The 20,405-nt window shown below is 30.4% G+C and overlaps 1 protein-coding gene across 1 annotated transcript in view; it reads right to left on the minus strand.

The window, feature by feature from the left end:
- The window catches only part of E2f1 (E2F transcription factor 1), a 228,049-nt gene that overhangs the window by 80,506 nt on the left and 127,138 nt on the right, over window positions 1–20,405 (minus strand). The window contains exon 4 of the mRNA XM_075290749.1: window positions 2,334–2,369. The gene's annotated coding sequence lies outside the window, so the exon portion shown is untranslated. The remainder of the gene's footprint in view (window positions 1–2,333; window positions 2,370–20,405) is intronic.

Below are 20,405 nucleotides of genomic sequence, written 5' to 3' on the forward strand. Positions count from 1 at the left end.
GATTCCTGCTACGACCGAACACCAAAAAGTTTTTCAGCGGTGGATTATACCACCTCAGTAATGCTGGTGACATTTCTGAGGGTTTCAAAGCTTCTCTAAGTGGTTTCACTGGAATGTGGAACGCCGTTCGGACTCGGCTATAAAAAGGAGGTCCCTTGTCATTGAGCTTAACATGGAATCGGGCAGCACTCAGTGATAAGAGAGAAGTTCACCACTGTGGTATCACAATGGACTGAATAGTCTAAGTGAGCCTGATACATCGGGCTGCCATCTAACCTAACCTATGATTATAGACCGATATGGACCAATTTTGACATGGTTGTTAAAGACCATATATTAACACCAGGTACCAAATTTCAGACAGATCGGATGAAATTTGCTTCTCCGATTTGAGGCTCCGCAAGCCATCGGTTTATATGGGGGTTGGTATGCAAGGCGGGCATGCTAATTATTGCTCCAGGTGCCCAACTAAAGGTATGTTTCTTTTAAATAAAGTTTCTTTAATTGGCTCCTGGGCGCCGAAACCTATGCTATATAAATATAATGTTTGACTGTTTGCGTTGCTTGTGCGTTGATGGCTATAGCGATAATTGTCTCTTGATGACAATAACAGCTACGTAGCCCAGTGGATAGTGTGTTGGCTCACAAACTGTATGATACGCGGTTCGATACTCCGTTCAGCACTGAAAAAACACTGAACCCAACAGGAAGAAAAATTTCGGTTAATTTTAGAAAATTTTGAATATTTTTAGAAAATTTTAACTAAACAGTATAACAAACGCTGGCATCACGCCGATGTCATAAAAATAAGTTAATATTTTTCGACAAATTCAAGAAAATTTATTTGACATAATTAAGTCTTTTCACTTGTTAAAGAAAATTTTGTAGTTTGAAGGAAAAAATTGGAGTTCAAAATTGCAAGAATGTCTTTAGTGACATACGAAGTTCATGATGAACGGATTTGTAGTAAAATTTACAAATTTAAAGAAATATTGAACTATTTTGTGGAAGACATGAATTTAGTTAATCTTTATCCTTCATTTGTGTATATTTTTCTCCTCGGTTTTAGTTAATTTAACTAACGTGCACAAAAAATTATTAGAGTAGAGGAAACTTTCTCCAAACATAATAATTCCATGAACTAAACGAAAGTTAAATTGGCTTTAGTGAAATAGAGAGTTCACTTTTTTTTGAGTGAGTCGAAAGGTAAAATTTAAAAAAGAATTATAAAATCTAATAATTTTTTCTACATTGTTTGTATTACAGAAAAACGTGCTAAGAACTAAAAAAAACTCGTGGAAGTGAGAATGATCTGAGGGAGAATTCAATTAGCCAGAAAAGATTTTTTTTAGTTAATCTTTATGAAATTGTTTTACATAAAGGTTTATCACAAAAAGTATATACTTTTCTTCGAAATAAACTTCCTTCCATCTACTAATATCAAATTTAAAAGTTCACATCCTTCTACCCATGAACACCATATTAAAATCACTTGTGACCGCTATAGTAAAAAGGATCTAAAATCAAATGGTAGGAATGGTAAATAATTTCAAGATATCCTGCTTTACTTTAAGAGTAATAATTCTCATAATCTTCCATCATGATTAGTAGTATTCAACAATAAGCATATAAAGCACAAAGATCTGACCTGATCTCTGAAGTATAAAGGAATAAAGGAAGACGAAAAAGACAGCTCATTGAGTTTAGTTCTAGGTTGTTTCCTTTTTGTGGTTGTCTTCCACTTTTCTCACAACAATCATCATAATATTCATTGTTACTACTACTCTCCTAATCTTTGTTTCACCTTTGTCCCATTTTTATCTACTTCCAATGTATATACATAAATTTTTTGCAAGTAATGGTATGATCTTGAAGAGGTTGGGTGTTGGAAAGAAGATTCCTTTTTGTTGTTACCTTCCTCTTCCTCTTTGGGATGTGAGAGCAACAAAAATATTCAATACATAATAACAACTAACCAACCAAGCAACACCAGAGAATAACAAAAATGTAAACCTCCATTAGCTCAGCCTCAAAAGATGCCCGAAATGAAAACAATCCTTCGATGATTTCTATTAAATAATATCTTACGTTCTTACTCTCAGCGCTTTTAAGGTTGTTACAGTTCATTGCCTAGAAGCAAGACGACAATGGTATCCGGAGATGGCCAACAATATTTTCAATAAATCTAAATATCATAAATAGGGAGAGGTTTTAGATCTGACTCAGGACGAGTCTTGATAATTCTGATGGGGGGCTTAATAGCAATGAGAATACCTTGGTGTTTGACGAGATATTGATCTTATCATTTCCGAGAGATATGATATTAAACTTACCTTGATTTTTTAAGAAGTTTCGGAATTGGAATAGACCTGAAAATGGAAAAAATATTACATGAGTTTATGCTCTGAGAGGAATGTGTTTTAGTGTCCTAGAAAAATATTTGGTAGTTGTTCTAAAGGCACAACTTTAAAAATACTTCTAAAAATGTCCTCCCAAAATTGTTCTTTATTTTAACTATACTATATATTTTTTCCACTTCAATTTTTGTCAACACTCTTTTTCATACTTTAGTGGGTTATTATAACTCTTTTTGTTTCAGATAGGTTAAAAACAAAATTTTTTCCCACACAAATTCTAAATCCATTCTAGAAAAAATCGATAACTTTTGAAAATATTCGAGGTCAAACGTTTCAGACAAGGGGCAGAATGCATTAAAAATCATAAAAAAAATATAAAAATTATTTATTTGGCAAAATATCACAGAGTTCGGATCACATCTTAATAAGTGATGCAAATTCAGTGCAACGGCTGTTGAAATGGTGGACATCCGTTCTATGACATGGCTATGTTAAATTCTTCGCTTCTGTGCCAACTTCCAGACCCAAAAAGAAAATTTTTACTACTTTTTTGGTGACGCTTTCTTGGAGGGATAGAACGGGGACATACTAATTTTGTTGTTCCGTTTGTAAGCAAATATTGATCTCAAACCCCATAAAATATATATATTTTGGGTAGTGCACCCTCACAAAAAATCGCTTCTGTAACATATACTCCCAAACATATTTTGCTTCAAGCATATACATTTTTGGGTATTGCCCAAACATTTATATGTTTGATCTCTACCAATATATAATATGTTTGAAAGCATATTGGTCTAAACAATATATGTTTGGGTAGTCTAAGTTCCAAACATTTTGTATTTTTGCATCCAAATTCAATAATGTTGTCTTCCAAAAAACAATATGTTATTCTGTGACCATATAATATGTTTGGAAGCATTTTGCACCCAAAAATATTATATGCTTAAAAAAAATTCTCCCAAACAATATTGTGCTCAAAATTTTATTTATTTATTTATATATTTACAATCATAATGAATTATGACAATAAACAGGTAATATAGGTGCTAACAACATAGGTTTTCGACCTGAATGCTCAAAATTTTGTTTCTGCCCAATTGTATATTCCCCGACATCTTTCTCACTTCCACGAGATTTTTTAGTTCTTAGCACCTTTTTCTGTAATACAAACATTGTAGAAGAAATTATTCAATTTTATGATTTTTTTTATTTTAATTTTACCTTTTGCCGGACGGGGATTCGAACAGCGGACCACACAGTTTGTAAGGATCAAAGAAGTAGCTGATCAATTGCCCAAGGAAAAATAAAATGTTAATTTTGTAATAACAAGCAACAACCACCAACTTAATTCAATATCGCTCCCTGTTAAATAGCGCTCCAAGCTACTAAACACATATATGTTTATAGGCTATTTCTAAATTAATATATGTTTGCATCCAAGCATATTATATTTACAAACATTTTATGTCCCAAACATAATATGTTCTAACATATTAACATATATGTCCCAAACATGTTATGCTAGTTTATGAACGTTATATGCTTGCACTCAAAAATATTGTGTTTAAAAATTTGTGTTCCAAACATATAATGTTTATAGCCAAACATATGAAAAACAGTCTTTTTCATCCGTGTGGTGAAATTCGGAGTATGTCCGCCCATCCGTCCGTCTGTGGAAATCATGCTAACATGCGAACGAAACAAGCTATTTGATTGAAACTTGGTATAAGTAGCTGTTATTAATGTAGGTCAGATATTATTGAAAACCGGTCATATTGGACCACTGGATCATATAAACCGACCCCAGATTTGTCTTGCAAATTTCATCTGATCAGGTTGAAGAATATTGGTGCGCGATGTTAGTATGTGTCCCTTAACCCATTACCGCCCTCTGTCCCCATATGAGGACAAGTCAAACTACTATGAGCTACCCGTTATTTTTGTAATTCTAAACACACGTATGAAAGCTTTATACTGCATCTGATCTATAAACAAAGACATTTGGTCGCATTTGAAAAAATGTTTGTACCAAATGATCTAAAATCTATAATTCTTCGCATATAATATCTCGACTGTACGAATATGTAGATAAAACTGTTTATTGTTTAAAAATTGTTTAAAATTGTACTACACTCAAAAAAAGTTTATTTAGATTCAAAGATTTGGCCTTACCTTTAAGATTTTGGTATTGATTCCGAGCCAAAGATGCAGCTTCCTTAAAATAAAGACATTTTTTAGCAACCTATCTGGCTTTAAATCTAGGATCAATAAAACTAAAAATAAATGTTTTCTTAATTACAAAACAAACAAAAAATTTAAACCAAAGATGCTATATCCTCAAAATAAATCATAGCCTAGGTTAGGTTAGGTGGCAGCCCGATGTATCAGGCTCATTTAGACTATTCAGTCCATTGTGATACCACATTGGTGAACTTCTCTCATATCACTGAGTGCTGTCCGATTCCATGTTAAGCTCAATGACAAGAGACCTTCTTTTTATGAAACCACTTAGAGAAGCTTTGAAACCCCAGAAATGTCACCTGCATTACTGAGGTGGGATAATCCACCGCTGAAAAACTTTTTGGTGTTCGGTCGAAGCAGGAATCGAACCCACGATGTCACCGTGGCTCATAGCCTATATTTGAAGCATTTTATCTTAAATCGAATGATTCTCTATATCAGTTAATTTAAGGACGATTTCTTTAAATCAAAAATGTGTTTCTTTACTTTAAGAAAAATTTGCCTTAGTTCAAAAACATGCGACTGATGGCTCCAAAATGGACGGGCAAGTGGGTTTCGGAGTATATTATAAAGATCTGGAACTTTGAATAGCGAAAAGATTACCTAATCACTGTAGTGTGTATCAGTCCGAAATATTAGCAAAAAGATAGGTAGCGAATTGGCTGAGAAGTAATGTTCCAAAAAATGTTGGCATTAATATATACTCAGACAATCAACTTGCAATAAAATCCTTGGACTCTGTGTTCCTTAACTCGAAAACGGCCATCGACTGCCGCAAATCCCTCAACGAGATGGCTGAGCAGTACAATATTCACCTAATATGGGTGTCTGGCCATAAGAACATACCGGGGAACTGCGAAGCGGTTGAGTTAGCAAGGCTAGAAACTACCTTACATATTCCAGGGGAACTAGAATCTGTTGGTATGCCTCTGGCTACCTGCAAGCTCTTAATGCGTGAGAAGGCTGTTATGATGGCAAATGTTCGGTGGGAGAATTGCAAGGGGTTTAACGACAAACAAATATGGCCCCATTTAAACTTAAACCGCACACTAGATATGCTAGTGTTCTCAAGACGTCAGATACCACACCTGATATCTGCTATAACGGGTCGCTGCCTGGTATGCGATTTTGCAAAAACTATTAGCGCGAAGTATAATGACTATTGTATGTTATGAGCCGTCATGATGCGGAGGAAAAGAAATCAATTAAACACCTCTTGTGTGAGTGTCCTGCATTTTGTGTAAGGCGTAGGCAAATTTTAGGGGCATATAGCTTTAGATTACTGGCGGACCTGAAAAACGTTAACTTATTTAAGCAGTCTGTTATGTTTTTGGAACAATCTGGTTGGTTCAACAGAAGAAAATAATCGAGAAGGTTCAGCGGTTAAAACTAGAAGTGCCCATATATAATAGGTACTTTTAGTAAATGTGGTATCACAATGAACTGAATAGTCTAAGTGAGCCTGAAACTTAATCGGGCTGCCACTTTAAGCTAACCTAACGGAGGGACGCAAATTTGAAAATGTTTGTCCTAAATTTAATGAAAACAATTTTTGAAGCAAACACGCACAGACAAGCCATGTTTAGACATGGTTGCGCCATTCGTTTAATGCTTATCTAGAGCATGTAATTGCCGCGAAAACCATGTATTTTGTCTTTGTAAAAATAGTTTTCGAGCGGAGAAAAATGTATGGTGGCAATATGCATTTGAATGGTTCTCAAATACCGCAAACATGTTCTATCATTTAAATGATAGAATTTGAGACCATTAAATGGTCGGAAAAATCATGTACCTGACCATTCAATTGTTTTACTTTTTTACAGGGAAAAAGTGTTTTTGTAGGTCAAGTATGTTATAGACATGTCCAGAACCATTACATGGCCATAAAGACAATTTACATTTTTTTCGTGACCATTTAATTTTTTAACTTTTTTGCAGTGAAAAGAATTTTATAAAAACATTGAGCAGGTACACACGATTTTCATTTTGTGCGTCAGTCCTGTGTTGATTGTTTCTTGGAATGGACGGAGAATACGGATTTACTGTGTTTTGTGTTAATTTATTTATTCAGAAGTGGCACGTGGTTTTATGTGAACACAAAAAAGGAAAGTGTAATTGAAAAATGTACCTGTTTTTTGTTCTGCATTTTGCTATATGGATCATTTATTTTTATTTGCAGTTACATGATGTCTGTACATTTGATGGACACCAATTAAATATGGAATGATTACTTATTGTTGAAATTGAAATAACATAGAGTGTGTAAAAATATATGATGTTTGCTTGAACGGCAATATAAATACAAATAAACAATGAATTAGTTTATAAATAAATAAAAACAAATAAATAAAGTTAATTTTGTGTTTTCTTTTCTCAACTGGCGTCCTTTTTTCGACGATGAAAAAAGTTTTTTTCATAAAGATCAAAACATTTTAGGTTGTGACCATGTTCTTTTAACTAGGAGAAAAGCATTTTTAATCTTTTCATTCAAACAAAATTCTTTTTATCAACATAATAACATTTTAGATGAGGACAATTATATTTTTCTTAGAACCATGTTCACTGAGCCAACATGGTTGCAGGTTAAAATGTTACATCGCCACAAAAATAGCTCCTATCATATTATTTTGCTCTTCGAATATGATTGTGACAATCATGTTTCTTCTCTGCGTGAAGATTATAAAATTTATTTTAATTAAAAATTCATTATTTTAAGAAATTTATCCTTAATATTTTGTAAATTGCGCATCCTAAAATTTAGTTTGCGTAATCTTTACTATCATTAAAATATTTTTTTTTTCAGTGCACTTTTGGAGAATTTCATACTTAATCTGCCCAATGTCCTCACATGGGGACAGCCTTTTTTCTAAAAATTTCAGTTTTTTATTTAAATATTTTTATTGTAACTGTGGCCATCGCTTTTCCGTCCGTTTGGAGAATCTCAAAAAAAAAAGAAAGTTCTTAAGTATATATCGGCTTAAACCTTTAGCTCGTGGCATTGTCTAGCTATATTCAATCACATGCATGCACTTTTGAGGACATTTCTGCCTCCAGTGGCCATTAGAATTGTTTTTAAGTGCATAGTATGCCATCTGTACACACATACTATGTGTGTATAGATGGCAATCACGAAATTAATTGATCCAATTAATTTTTTAATTTAAATGTCTTCAATCACAGAAATGATAGTATCAATTAAAAAATTAATTGACAGTCAATTAAAAAATTAATTGATCCAATTAAAAAATTAATTGATACTATTAATTTGTGTGATTGATTTTTATTTCAATTAAAAAATTTGTTGATTCAATTAAATTTTTATTTGAATATTTTTTAAAACTCAATTAAGATTTTAATTGGAAAAATTTTCGTGAAATTTTTTTCTGTGTACCACATATTTTTCAATATCGCTCTGTCAAACGAGATTGTATTTTTTCCATCTTTTTCTCCTGGTAGTCGTTTTCGGATGTGTCTTTTCAAGGCAATGAATCTGATCTCGAAGCAATATTAGTTTTTTTTTTTCATTATTCCGAAACTAACAGACTTTTCCGCTTCCACACGCAGCAAAAATAAAAGTTAAATGGTTAAAATTGTTACCATATCCATTTAAGAGAGTACGATTTTAAATTCCTTCTGGCGGTAAAACCAAGTAATTATTGTACCACCCTCGTATATAACCCATGGGAAACTATAATATATATTTCTAAAGTGTCACGATCACGGTTGCCACAGTTGTAGAATTCTACCAAAAATGGTAGATTTTTTACTGTTTCGTAGATTGGTAGAATTGTACATGTTTTTGTATATTTTGCAAAATATTCCTCTCCAACGAAGAAGTACTTCACAAATTTTCTATAGAAATAAAATGTTGACCAAATATTCGATAGAGATAACAAATTTTCTATTGAGATAAAATTTTGATAATATTTTCTATAGAAATACAATTTTGATAAAATTTTGACAAAACTTTCTATGGAAATAAAATGTTGATAAAATTTTTTATAGAAATAAAATTTTGATAAAATATTCTATAAAATAAAATTTTGGCAAAATTTTCTATAGAAATAAAATTTTGACAAAATTTTCTATTGAAATACAATTTTGATAAAATTATCTATTGAAATACAATTTTGAGAAAATTTTCTACAGAAATAAAATTTTGATAAAATTATCTATAGAGATAAAATTTTGACAAAAATATCTAGAGATAAAATTTTGATCAAATCTTCTACAGAAATAAAATTTTGATAACATTTTCTATAGAAATGAAATTTTGAGAAAATTTTCAATAGAAATAAAATTTTAATAAAATTTTCTATAGAAATGAAATTTTGAGAAAATTTTCTATAGAAATAAAATGTTGATAAAATTTTCTATAGAAATAAAATTTTGACAAAATTTTCTGTAGAAATAAAATTTTGATAAAATTGTCTATAAAAATAAAATTTTGGCAAAATTTTCAATAGAAATAAAATTTTGATAAAATTTTCTATAGAAATAAAATTTTGATAAAATATTCTATTGAAATACAATTTTGATAAAATTATCTATAGAGATAAAATTTTCACAAAATTATCTATAGCGATAAAATTTTGATCAAATCTTCTATAGAGATAAAATTTTGATAATATTTTCTATAGAAATTCAATTTTGATAAAATTTTCTATATAAGTAAAATTTTGACAAAACTTTCTATAGAAATAAAATTTTGATAAAATTTTCTATAGAAATACAATTTTGATAAAAATTTCTATAGAAATAAAATTTTGACAAAATTTTCTACAGAAATGAAGTTTTGACAAAATTTTCTACAGAAATAAAATTTTGATAAAATTTTTTACAGAAATACAATTTTGATAAAATTATCTATAGAGATAAAATTTTGACAAAATTATCTATAGAGATAAAATTTTGATCAAATCTTCTATAGAGAAAAAATTTTGATAAAATCTTCTATAGAAATAAAATTTTGATAAAATTTTCTATAGAAATAAAATTTTGGCAACATTTTCAATAGAAATAAAATTTTCTATAGAAATACAATTTTGATAAAATTTTCTATAGAAATAAAATTTTGACAAAATTTTCTACAGAAATAAAGTTTTGACAAAATTTTCTACAGAAATAAAATTTTGATACATTTTTTTACAGAAATACAATTTTGATAAAATTATCTATAGAGATAAAATTTTGACAAAATTATCTACAGAGATAAAATTTTGATCAAATCTTCTATAGAGAAAAAATTTTGATAAAATCTTCTATAGAAATAAAATTTTGATAAAATCCTCTAGAAATAAAATTTTGATAAAATTTTCTATAGAAATAAAATTTTGGCAACATTTCAATAGAAATAAAATGTAGATAAAATTTTCTATTGAAATAAAATTTTGATAAAATTATCTATAGAAATCAAATTTTGACAAAATTATCTATAGAGATAAAAATTTGATAAAATTATCTATAGAGATAAAATGTTGACAAAATTTTGATAAAATCTTCTATAGAAATAAAATTTTGATAATATTTTCTATAGAATTAAAATTTTGATAAAATTTTCTATACGAATAAAATTTTGACAAAATTTTCTATGCGAATAAAATTTTGACAAAATTTTCTATGCGAATACAATTTTTACAAAAATTTCTATAGAAATAAAATTTTGACAAAATTTTCTATAGAAATAAAATTTTGACAAAATTTTCTCTAGAAATAAAATGTTGTCAAAATTTTCTATAGAAATAAAATTTTGACAAATTTTTCTATAGAAATAAAATTTTGACAAAATGTTCTCTAGAAATAAAACTTTGTCAAAATTTTCTATAGAAATAAAATTTTGCAAAATAATTTTTTTTTGCAAAATAAATTTTGCAAATTTTTTTTAGAAAAAACTTCTCCAAATTGTGGTAGATTATTTTTGGCTCGAGTGGCAATCGTGGTCACAATAAGTAGGAAAAGGAAATAGATTTGCTAACAAACCTTGAACCATTCTCATTTGGTATTGCTTAAAGGCCCTCGCCACACTGCATCGTTTGGCCACCCCTGATATGGGAGTTTACATTATGTTTTCGCTTTTTGGATTGCAACACTCTGTCTACTTGTCCTTTTGCGGGACGATAACGAAGACGACCACGACTAACTTGCCTAAGGTAATTCCTGGAATTTCAAACAAAAAGCCGCCATCCTCTAGAGCAGAACAAAATTGAAAAAGATAAATGCTCTTCAAAAACAAAAACAATACGGTTGAGAATGAATGAATGTTGTGTACAAGAAGACTGAGATTGACGGTGAGATTCCTGTTGAATCTCAATGTCTTCCGCTGGAAGAAGATTCTTTTGTTTTCGCAAAACTAAAAAGTGGGAGAGAGTCGGAGAGAGATATAGAGAGAACGAATCATTAAGGAATTCAAAAGAAAAACACATGAGAGCCACTAACAAAGGAGCAAACATTGAAATGTGGAAAATAGTTAATCTGTTGAATAAATGGCAACGGGTATAGCTGAGAGGCAAGCGCCGGGACATGCTTTGTGGTGGTATGCTGCTAATATTGTTGTCTTTTTTTCATATTTTTACTTGGCGATGCCTGTTTGTCCCAAATTTAGAAAACTGGTATTGATCGTTGGTACCAAGAGGATTTATTCTTAGCAGTATCCAGTGATAGCGTTTGTTACCTTTTTGTCCATAGTTTTTTGCTTAGTGGCACGGCACAGGTAGTCAGACTTGAGTATCATTTGAAATGATCCAAATTCAAATTCCTTTCAGAGTTTTTGTTATTATGATCTTTTCTTAAATAAATATTCTTTGCCGTTTTGTTTTTATCGGTAGGGAGTTTCCCTTTACCTTAGGGGGTAGGATGACATTTTTCCCTTCATCTATTGATCTATCTATTGCGAGATTGTATAATAAAATGAATGGAATAGATGGTATATTTAGGGATAATATGCATGGACAAAAAAGACTGTTTTTCATATGTTTCGGTGTAAAAATTATACAACCCAGTGAGAGAATCAAATGAGAGCAAATGGTGAATAAATAGGCTTGCATTAATTTTGGTATGCGGCTGGCACATGAACGAGGCACCCCAAAAATTTTAAATGTTTAAATCTAAACATTATTTACACATTTAGTTGTGCATTCTTCTTGTGGCATCCAAATAAATCGAGCAAAAATAATAAAATAGCGAAGAGCATTAACAAGATGTTCGAGTACAATTATGAATACGGTTGTCACAGTTGGTAGAATTCTACCAAAAATGGCAGATTTTTACTGTTTGGTAGATTTTGCAAAATATTCCTCTCCAACTAAGAGGTACTTCATACATTTTCTACAGAAATAAAATTTTGACAAAATTTTTCACAGAAATAAAATTTTGACAAACTTTTCTATAAAAAAAAATTGACAAAATTTTCTATAGAAATAAAATATTGACAAAATTTTTTATAAAAATAAAATTTTGACAAAATTTTCTATAGAAATAAAATTTTGACAAAATTTTCTATAGAAATAATATTTTGACAAAAAAAAAAATGCTACAGAAATAAAAATTTGACAAAATTTTCTATAAAAATAAAATTTTGACAAGATTTTCTAAAGAAATAAAATTTTGACACAATTTTCTATAGGCATAAAATTTTGACACAACTTTCTCTAGAAATAACATTTTCAATAGAAATAAAAATTTGACAATATTTTCTATAAATTAAAATTTCGACAAGATTTTCTATAAAAATAAAATTTTTGACAAAATTTTTTATAAAAATAAAATTTTGACAAAATTTTCTATAGAAACAAAATTTTGATAGATTATTTTTGGCTCGAGTGGCAACCGTGACTATGATCCGATATGGACCAGTTTTTGTGTGATTGGGGGTAGGTTAGGTTAGGTTATGTGGCAGCCCGATGTATCAGGCTCACTTAGACTATTCAGTCCATTGTGATACCACAGTGGTGAACTTCTCTCTTATAACTGAGTGCTGCCCGATTCCATGTTAAGCTCAATGACAAGGAACCTCCTTTTTATAGCCGAGTCCGAACGGCATTCCACATTCCAGTGAAACCACTTAAAGAAGCTTCGAAACCCTCAGAAATGTCACCAGCATTACTGAGGTGGGATAATCCACCGCTGAAAAACTTTTTGTGTTCGGTCGTAGCAGGAATCGAACCCACGACCTTGTGTATGCAAGGCGGGCATGCTAACCATTGCACCACGGTGGCTCTCGTGGGGGCTATATATTACTATAGACCGATATGGACCAATTTTGGCTAAAGGGTGATACGGTCAAAATTTGGTCAATATAAACTTGAAGTATTTATTTCAATTTTGCATTTAAAAAACCTGAACACCCCTCATTTTGAAGGTGTGTGTGTGTAGATTGTTGCTCCTATTTTGATTTTGGAAGTCACTCTTCAGTTGTCAAAATGCCGTCCAAGCAAGAAGAGCAGCGTATCAAAATTTTGCTCGCGCATCGCGAAAATCCGAGCTACTCGCACGCAAAGCTGGCAAAATCGCTAAAAGTTGCCAAATCAACCGTTACAAATGTAATTAAAGTGTTTGGGGAACGTTTGTCGACAGCCAGGAAGTCTGGATCGGGGGGAAATCGAAAACCGGAAGCCGCTGAGACGACAAAGAGAGTTGCCGGTAGTTTCAAGCGAAACCCTAACCTCTCTCTCCGAGATGTCGCAAATAAGCTGGGTGTATCGTCTACAACCGTGCATCGAGCCAAAAAACGAGCCGGACTATCGACTTACAAGAAGGTAGTGACTCCAAATCGCGATGATAAACAAAATACGACGGCCAAAGCGCGATCCCGGAGGCTGTACACGACGATGCTGACGAAGTTTGACTGCGTGGTAATGGACGACGAAACCTACGTCAAAGCCGACTACAGGCAGCTTCCGGGACAGGAGTTTTATACGGCAAAAGGAAGGGGAAAGGTAGCAGATATTTTCAAGCACATAAAAGTGTCAAAGTTCGCAAAGAAATATCTGGTTTGGCAAGCCATCTGTACCTGTGGCTTGAAAAGCAGCATTTTCATAGCTTCCGGGACTGTTAACCAAGAAATTTACGTGAAAGAGTGTTTGAATAAACGTTTGCTGCCTTTCCTGAAGAAACACGGTTGTTCCGTACTGTTTTGGCCGGATTTGACATCTTGCCATTACGGTAAAAAGGCCATGGAGTGGTACGCCGCCAACAACGTGCAGGTGGTTCCCAAGGACAAGAACCCTCCCAACACGCCAGAGCTCCGCCCAATTGAGAAATACTGGGCTATTGTCAAGCGGAACCTAAAGAAGGCCAAAAAAAACTGCCAGGCAAACTGGCTTTCTGCGGCGAAGAAGGTGGACAAGGTGGCTGTAAAAAATCTGATGGCAGGTGTCAAGCGTGAGGCCCGGCAATTCGGATTTGGAAAAGCGAAGCCTAACTGAATATTTTTCCTGAATTTTATACTAATTGAACTTGAAAAGGAAATTTAATTTGATTTTTTAAATAAACGATTTCACCGATTTACACGCGTTTTCCCTTGACCAAATTTTGACCATATCACGCTTTATGGGGTCTTAGAGCAATATTTCGATGTGTTACAAACGGAATGACGAAGTTAATATTAATATGGAGATGCAACCTTCGTCGAAGGACCTTAATTATAAGATCACCGAGTCGCTGGTTTTACGCTAAATCATTTTGATCATCGCTAAATCATTTTCATGTCTTCTGTTCGTTCAGATTTCTGTCAAATGAGAGGAAAGCTGATTGGAGCATAATATGAGGCTACCGGAAAGTCCGAAGACAAATATGAGACAAGTTTACCATCAGTAGTATAAAATTGAACTTGTGTCTGTAAGAAACAGTCAGCCACTCTACCTAACCTTCGACATGTTTTGGGATGACGATTTTAGTAAAACAAAAAAAAAAAACTGAAAAGAAAAGTAATTTGCTCTAGGTTGCTACGTTTTCTACATGGTAGCTCACCACAATCTTATTAGTCCCATCGCTATGCATGTCTCGCCCCTTACATTACATAGAAACTTTTTGCTGGTGTCATTGTTCGAGTTTAAGGGACGAATCATAGGGCATTTCCCTTTATCGATAATTACACATGCATAACTGAAACACGACTTCTTTGCTTCTCGCAACTCGGAAAGAAAATACATCACACCTTGCCCCTAATTGAAATGCAAATTTTCCAGATTAGCGATCACTCAATCTCATGTTATTTGAAACGAATTTTCCAATTCAATTGACACCTTTGCCATTTGGCCTAATCATAGCATTGTTGATGCAAAGGAGGAAAGATTCTTGCTGCATAGATTAGGAGAGAAGTAGGGTGGAATACATTCGTAGAGATTTATTTTTGATAAGTGAATGAACTACAACTACGACGACGACGACGATGACGACAGGAAACATGTCAACTGACAAACCAAACAATCAATGACACGTGACTTGAGTTCATCTGGTACTGGTTCGATGCATAAATTTAGCTGTATAGTTGTATGCATATGACACCACCAAATCATCCACCCAGGATTCCATGGCACAATAATATTTTCCCTTTACATGATGAAAATCCATTTATTACCAGATATGGTCACCATTTTATGACCACGACGAATAAACGAGGATAATATTTAAAATACCCTACGTGTAGCAATCGTTAGCCCACGATTCATAGTCACAGGCACTATAACTTGCTGTCACCATGATTAGTGCGAGGTGATATTCTAACAATGGTTGCAGCTTTACCTAGGAAAACAAAACCAAGAAAAAACAATTGTCCCTTCACCGGCTTTGTTTGAACAAAATAACAGCGACAGCAACAATTAAGAACTGCACATAAGGTAATTGATTCGAGGGATCGCAAGCGGGGAGTAAGGATTGCTGCGATGAAGCTCTTTTGTTTATTTTACCTCGCATTGAATGTGACATCTGCTGTTTGCGCAGGCGCAACAACAACAACACCACTACCACAATAGCCATCAAACACACGTTCAAAACAGCTCTGCAATCCTTCACATGCGATTAGTTCTACTGAACACTGACGATGTGTTTATGCAACAATAAAAGTGGAAAATTGAAATAGGCCTTCCGTCATAGTAAAACATCATTGGTGCAGGCAGCAATGAGGTTGATCGTTTATGACGAACAAGAGCGGATTTGTTGAACTCTACAGGATATAATAAAATCGATTTGCATGAGATTTGAAATGAGGAGTGTTACGCCTCACCTGATAGAGTGTAGCTGGCTTTTGAGTCAATCTGAACATCTACGTTTTGTTCATAAGGTAGTGTAATATGGTTTTCTCGTCGGTTGAGGTAAGTTCAGTCATCTCCAAAGACTTTGTAAGGACCTTTCTAAATAGGAACATAAGAGTTTATTTCTCTTGATTAAAAATTTATTGTTGAAACCCCATTTAGAGAAATTTTGTCTAATGGGGTCAGGAATGGGGTCATAGAAATAAAATTTTGAGAAAATTTTCTATTGAAATAAAATTTTGAGAAAATTTTCTATAGAAATAAAATTTTGACAAAATTTTCTATTGAAATAAAATTTTGAGAATTTTTTCTATAGAAATAAGATTTTTTCTATAGAAACAAAATTTTCTATAAAAATAAAATTTTGAGTAAATTTTCTATAGAAATAAAATTTTGAGAAAATTTACTACCGAAATAAAATTTTGACAAAATTTTCTATAGGAATAAAATTTTGACAAAACTTTGTAATGGAATTAATATTTGATAAAACTTTCTATAGACATAAAATTTTGACAAAATTTTCTATAGAAATAAAATTTTGAAAAAAATTTCTACAGAAATAACATTTTGACAAAATTTTCTACAGAGTAAAATTTTAAGAACATTTTCTATAGAAATAAAATTTTGAGAAAATTTTCTATTGAAATAAAATATTGAGAAAATTTTCTATTGAAATAAAATTTTGCCAAATTTTCTAATGAAATAAAATTTTGCCAAATTTTCTAATGAAATAAAATTTTGACAAAACTTTCTATAGAAATAAAATTTTGACAAGATTTTCTATAGAAATAAAATTTTGCCAAAATTTTATGTAGAAATAAAATTTCGAGGAAATTTTCTACACGGATGAAAAAGACTGTTTTTCATATGTTTGGCTATAAACATTATATGTTTGGAACACAAATTTTTAAACACAATATTTTTGAGTGCCAAAATTTTATGTAGAAATAAAATTTCGAGGAAATTTTCTACACGGATGAAAAAGACTGTTTTTCATATGTTTGGCTATAAACATTATATGTTTGGAACACAAATTTTTAAACACAATATTTTTGAGTGCAAGCATATAATGTTCATAAACTAGCATAACATGTTTGGGACATATATGTTAATATGTTAGAACATATTATGTTTGGGACATAAAATGTTTGTAAATATAATATGCTTGGATGCAAACATATATTAATTTAGAAATAGTCTATAAACATATATGTGTTTAGTAGCTTGGAGCGCTATTTAACAGGGAGCGATATTGAATTAAGTTGGTGGTTGTTGCTTGTTATTACAAAATTTACATTTTATTTTTCCTTAGGCAATTGATCAGCTTCTTCTTTGATCCTTACAAACTGTGTGGTCCGCTGTTCGAATCCCCGTTCGGCAAAAGGTAAAATTAAAATAAAAAAAATGAATAATTTCTTCTACAATGTTTGTATTACAGAAAAAGGTGCTAAGAACTAAAAAATGTCTTGGAAGTGAGAAAGATGTGGGGGAATATACAATTAGGCAGAAACAAAATTTTGAGCATTCAGGTCGAAAACCTATGTTGTTAGCACCTATATTACCTGTTTATTTTCATAATTCACTATGATTGTAAATATATAAATAAATAAATAAAATTTTGAGCACAATATTGTTTGGGAGAATTTTTTTAAGCATATAATATTTTTGGGTGCAAAATGCACCCAAAAAATAAATAACATATTTTTTTTTTGGAAGACAACATTATTGAATTTGGATGCAAAAATACAAAATGTTTGGAACTTAGACTACCCAAACATATATTGTTTAGACCAATATGCTTTCAAACATATTATATATTGGTAGAGATCAAACATATAAATGTTTGGGCAATACCCAAAAATGTATATGCTTGAAGCAAAATATGTTTGGGAGTATATGTTACAGAAGCGATTTTTTGTGAGCGTGTATAGAAATAAAATTTTGAGAAAATTTTCTATAGAAATAAAATTGTGACAAAATGATCTATAGGAATAAAATATTGACAAAACTTTGTAAAGAAATTAAATTTTGATAAAACTTTCTATAGAAATAAAATTTTGACAAAATTTTCTATAGAAATAAACTTTTGAGAAAAATTTCTTCAGAAATAAAATTTCGAGAAAATTTTCTATTGAAATCAAATTGTGCCAAATTTTCTAATGAAATAAAATTTTGCCAAATTTTCTAATGAAATAAAATTTTGACAACAATTTCTATAGATATTAAAATTTTGACAAAATTTTCTATAGAAATACAATTTTGACAAAATATTCTATAGAAATAGAAATTTGATAAAATTTTCTATAGAAATAACATTTTGACAACAGTTTCTAACAAAATAAAATTTTAAAAAAAGTTTCTAAAAAAATTTAACAAATTTTTTTATAAAAATAAAATTTTAACAAAATTTTCTATAGACATAAATTTTTTACAAAATACGATTTTTGTTTGTTTGGTATTTCCTTTGGAAAATTTTCTACAAATTTTGGTAGATTATTTTTGGCTCTAGTGGCAAGAGAACTAAAATTTTGAAAAAATTACTATAGAAATAAAATTTTGCCAAATTTTCTAATGAAATAAAATGTTGACAACAATTTCTGTAGAAATAAAATTTTGACAAAATTTTCTATAGAAATAAAATTTTTACAAAACATTGTAAAGAAATTAAATTTTGATAAAACTTTCTATAGAAATAAAATTTTTACAAAATTTTCTATAGAAATAAAATTTTGAGAAAATTGTCTATAGAAATAAAATTTTGAGAAAAATTTCTATAGAAATAAAATTTTGAGAAAATTTTCTATAGAAATAAAATTTTGAGAAAATTTTCTATAGAAATAAAATTTTGAGGAAATTTTCTATAGAAATAAAATTTTGACAAGATTTTCTATAGAAATAAAATTTTGACAAAATTTTCTAAAGAAATAAAAATTAGACAAAATTTTCTATAGAATTAAAATTTTGAGAAAATTTTCTATAGAAATAAAATTTTGAGAAAATTTTCTATAGAAATAAAATTTTGACATGATTTTCTATAGAAATACAATTTTGACAAGATATTCAATAGAAATAAAATTTTGACAAAATTTTCTAAAGAAATTAAATTTTGATAAAACTTTCTATAGAAATAAAATTTTGACAACATTTTCTATAGAAATAAAATTTTGATAAAACTTTCTATAGAAATAAAATTTTGACAAAATTTTCTATAGAAATAAAATTTTGAGAAAATTGTCTATAGAAATGAAATTTTGAGAAAATTTTCTATAGAAATAAAATTTTCCATAGAAAAACATTTTGAGAAAATTTTCTATAGAAATAAAATTTTGAGAAAATTTTCTTAGAAATAAAATTTTGAGAAAATTTTCTATAGAAATAAAATTTTGACATGATTTTCTATAGAAATACAATTTTGACAAGATATTCTATAGAAATAAAATTTTGACAAAATTTTCTAAAGAAATTAAATTTTGATAAAACTTTCTATAGAAATAAAATTTTGAGAAAATTTTCTTAGAAATAAAATTTTGAGAAAATTTTCTATAGAAATGAAATTTTGAGAAAATTTTCTATAGAAATAAAATTTTCTATAGAAAAACATTTTGAGAAAATTTTCTATAGAAATAAAATTTTGAGAAAATTTTCTATAGAAATAAAATTTTGAGAAAATTTTCTATAGAAATAAAATTTTTAGAAAATTTTCTATAGAAAAAAAAATTGACAAAACTTGTAAAGAAATTCAATTTTGATAAAGCTTTCTATAGAAATAAATTTTTGACAAAATTTCCTATAGATTTTTTTGTGAATTTCGATTCAAATTGAAGATTTTTGGTGACAAGAGCTAGAATAGTAGAAACAACACCAAACACGTTTTTTTCCAAAATCACTGAATTTTCTTCAAAAATAATTGTTTTATTCCAATAGAAATTGTAGAACCAATCAAGTTTTATATTCTTGTTAAAGTGGTCTTCTCAAAGCCAAATAAATCTTTATTTATGATATCCATGGTCACGGGACGAGGTACTTTGGCCTGAAAGAAATGATATAAAGTACGAAGTAAGTTTTCTTTTGATGTTAAAGTTTTTTCTGTTGTTCTAAACATATGTGGAAAAGGGTACAATAAACAAGAAATTATTTGTCTTTAAAGACAAGACGGGACGTTATTGATATAAGAAAACTTCGTGAGTCTAACATATCGTTTTGGCCGACTGATTTGTGGTTTTGTCTGCAATCAACACGAAAACGGCTATTGACTACTGCAAATCTCTCAATGAGATAACTGAACAGTTCAATATTCACTTAATATGGATGGTGCCTGCCTTTAGGAACACACAAGTTAGCAAGACTAGAAACTATCCATACTATGTATTCCCCCACCCCTCTTACAGTTTGTATATGATTTATAAACGTTATAAATATTCACTCACCGAAGTAAGGACTAGCACGTAAGTACGTGTCCTGGAATGCTCTACAATTACATCTGTCCGTCTTTAGTCGTAATAGATGCAGCTGACATTTACAACAACGCCTTACCAAAGTTGACATTTCCCCCCCT

This window comes from Haematobia irritans, chromosome 1, assembly GCF_050003625.1.
Source record: "Haematobia irritans isolate KBUSLIRL chromosome 1, ASM5000362v1, whole genome shotgun sequence".
Taxonomy (NCBI): Eukaryota; Metazoa; Arthropoda; class Insecta; order Diptera; family Muscidae; genus Haematobia; species Haematobia irritans.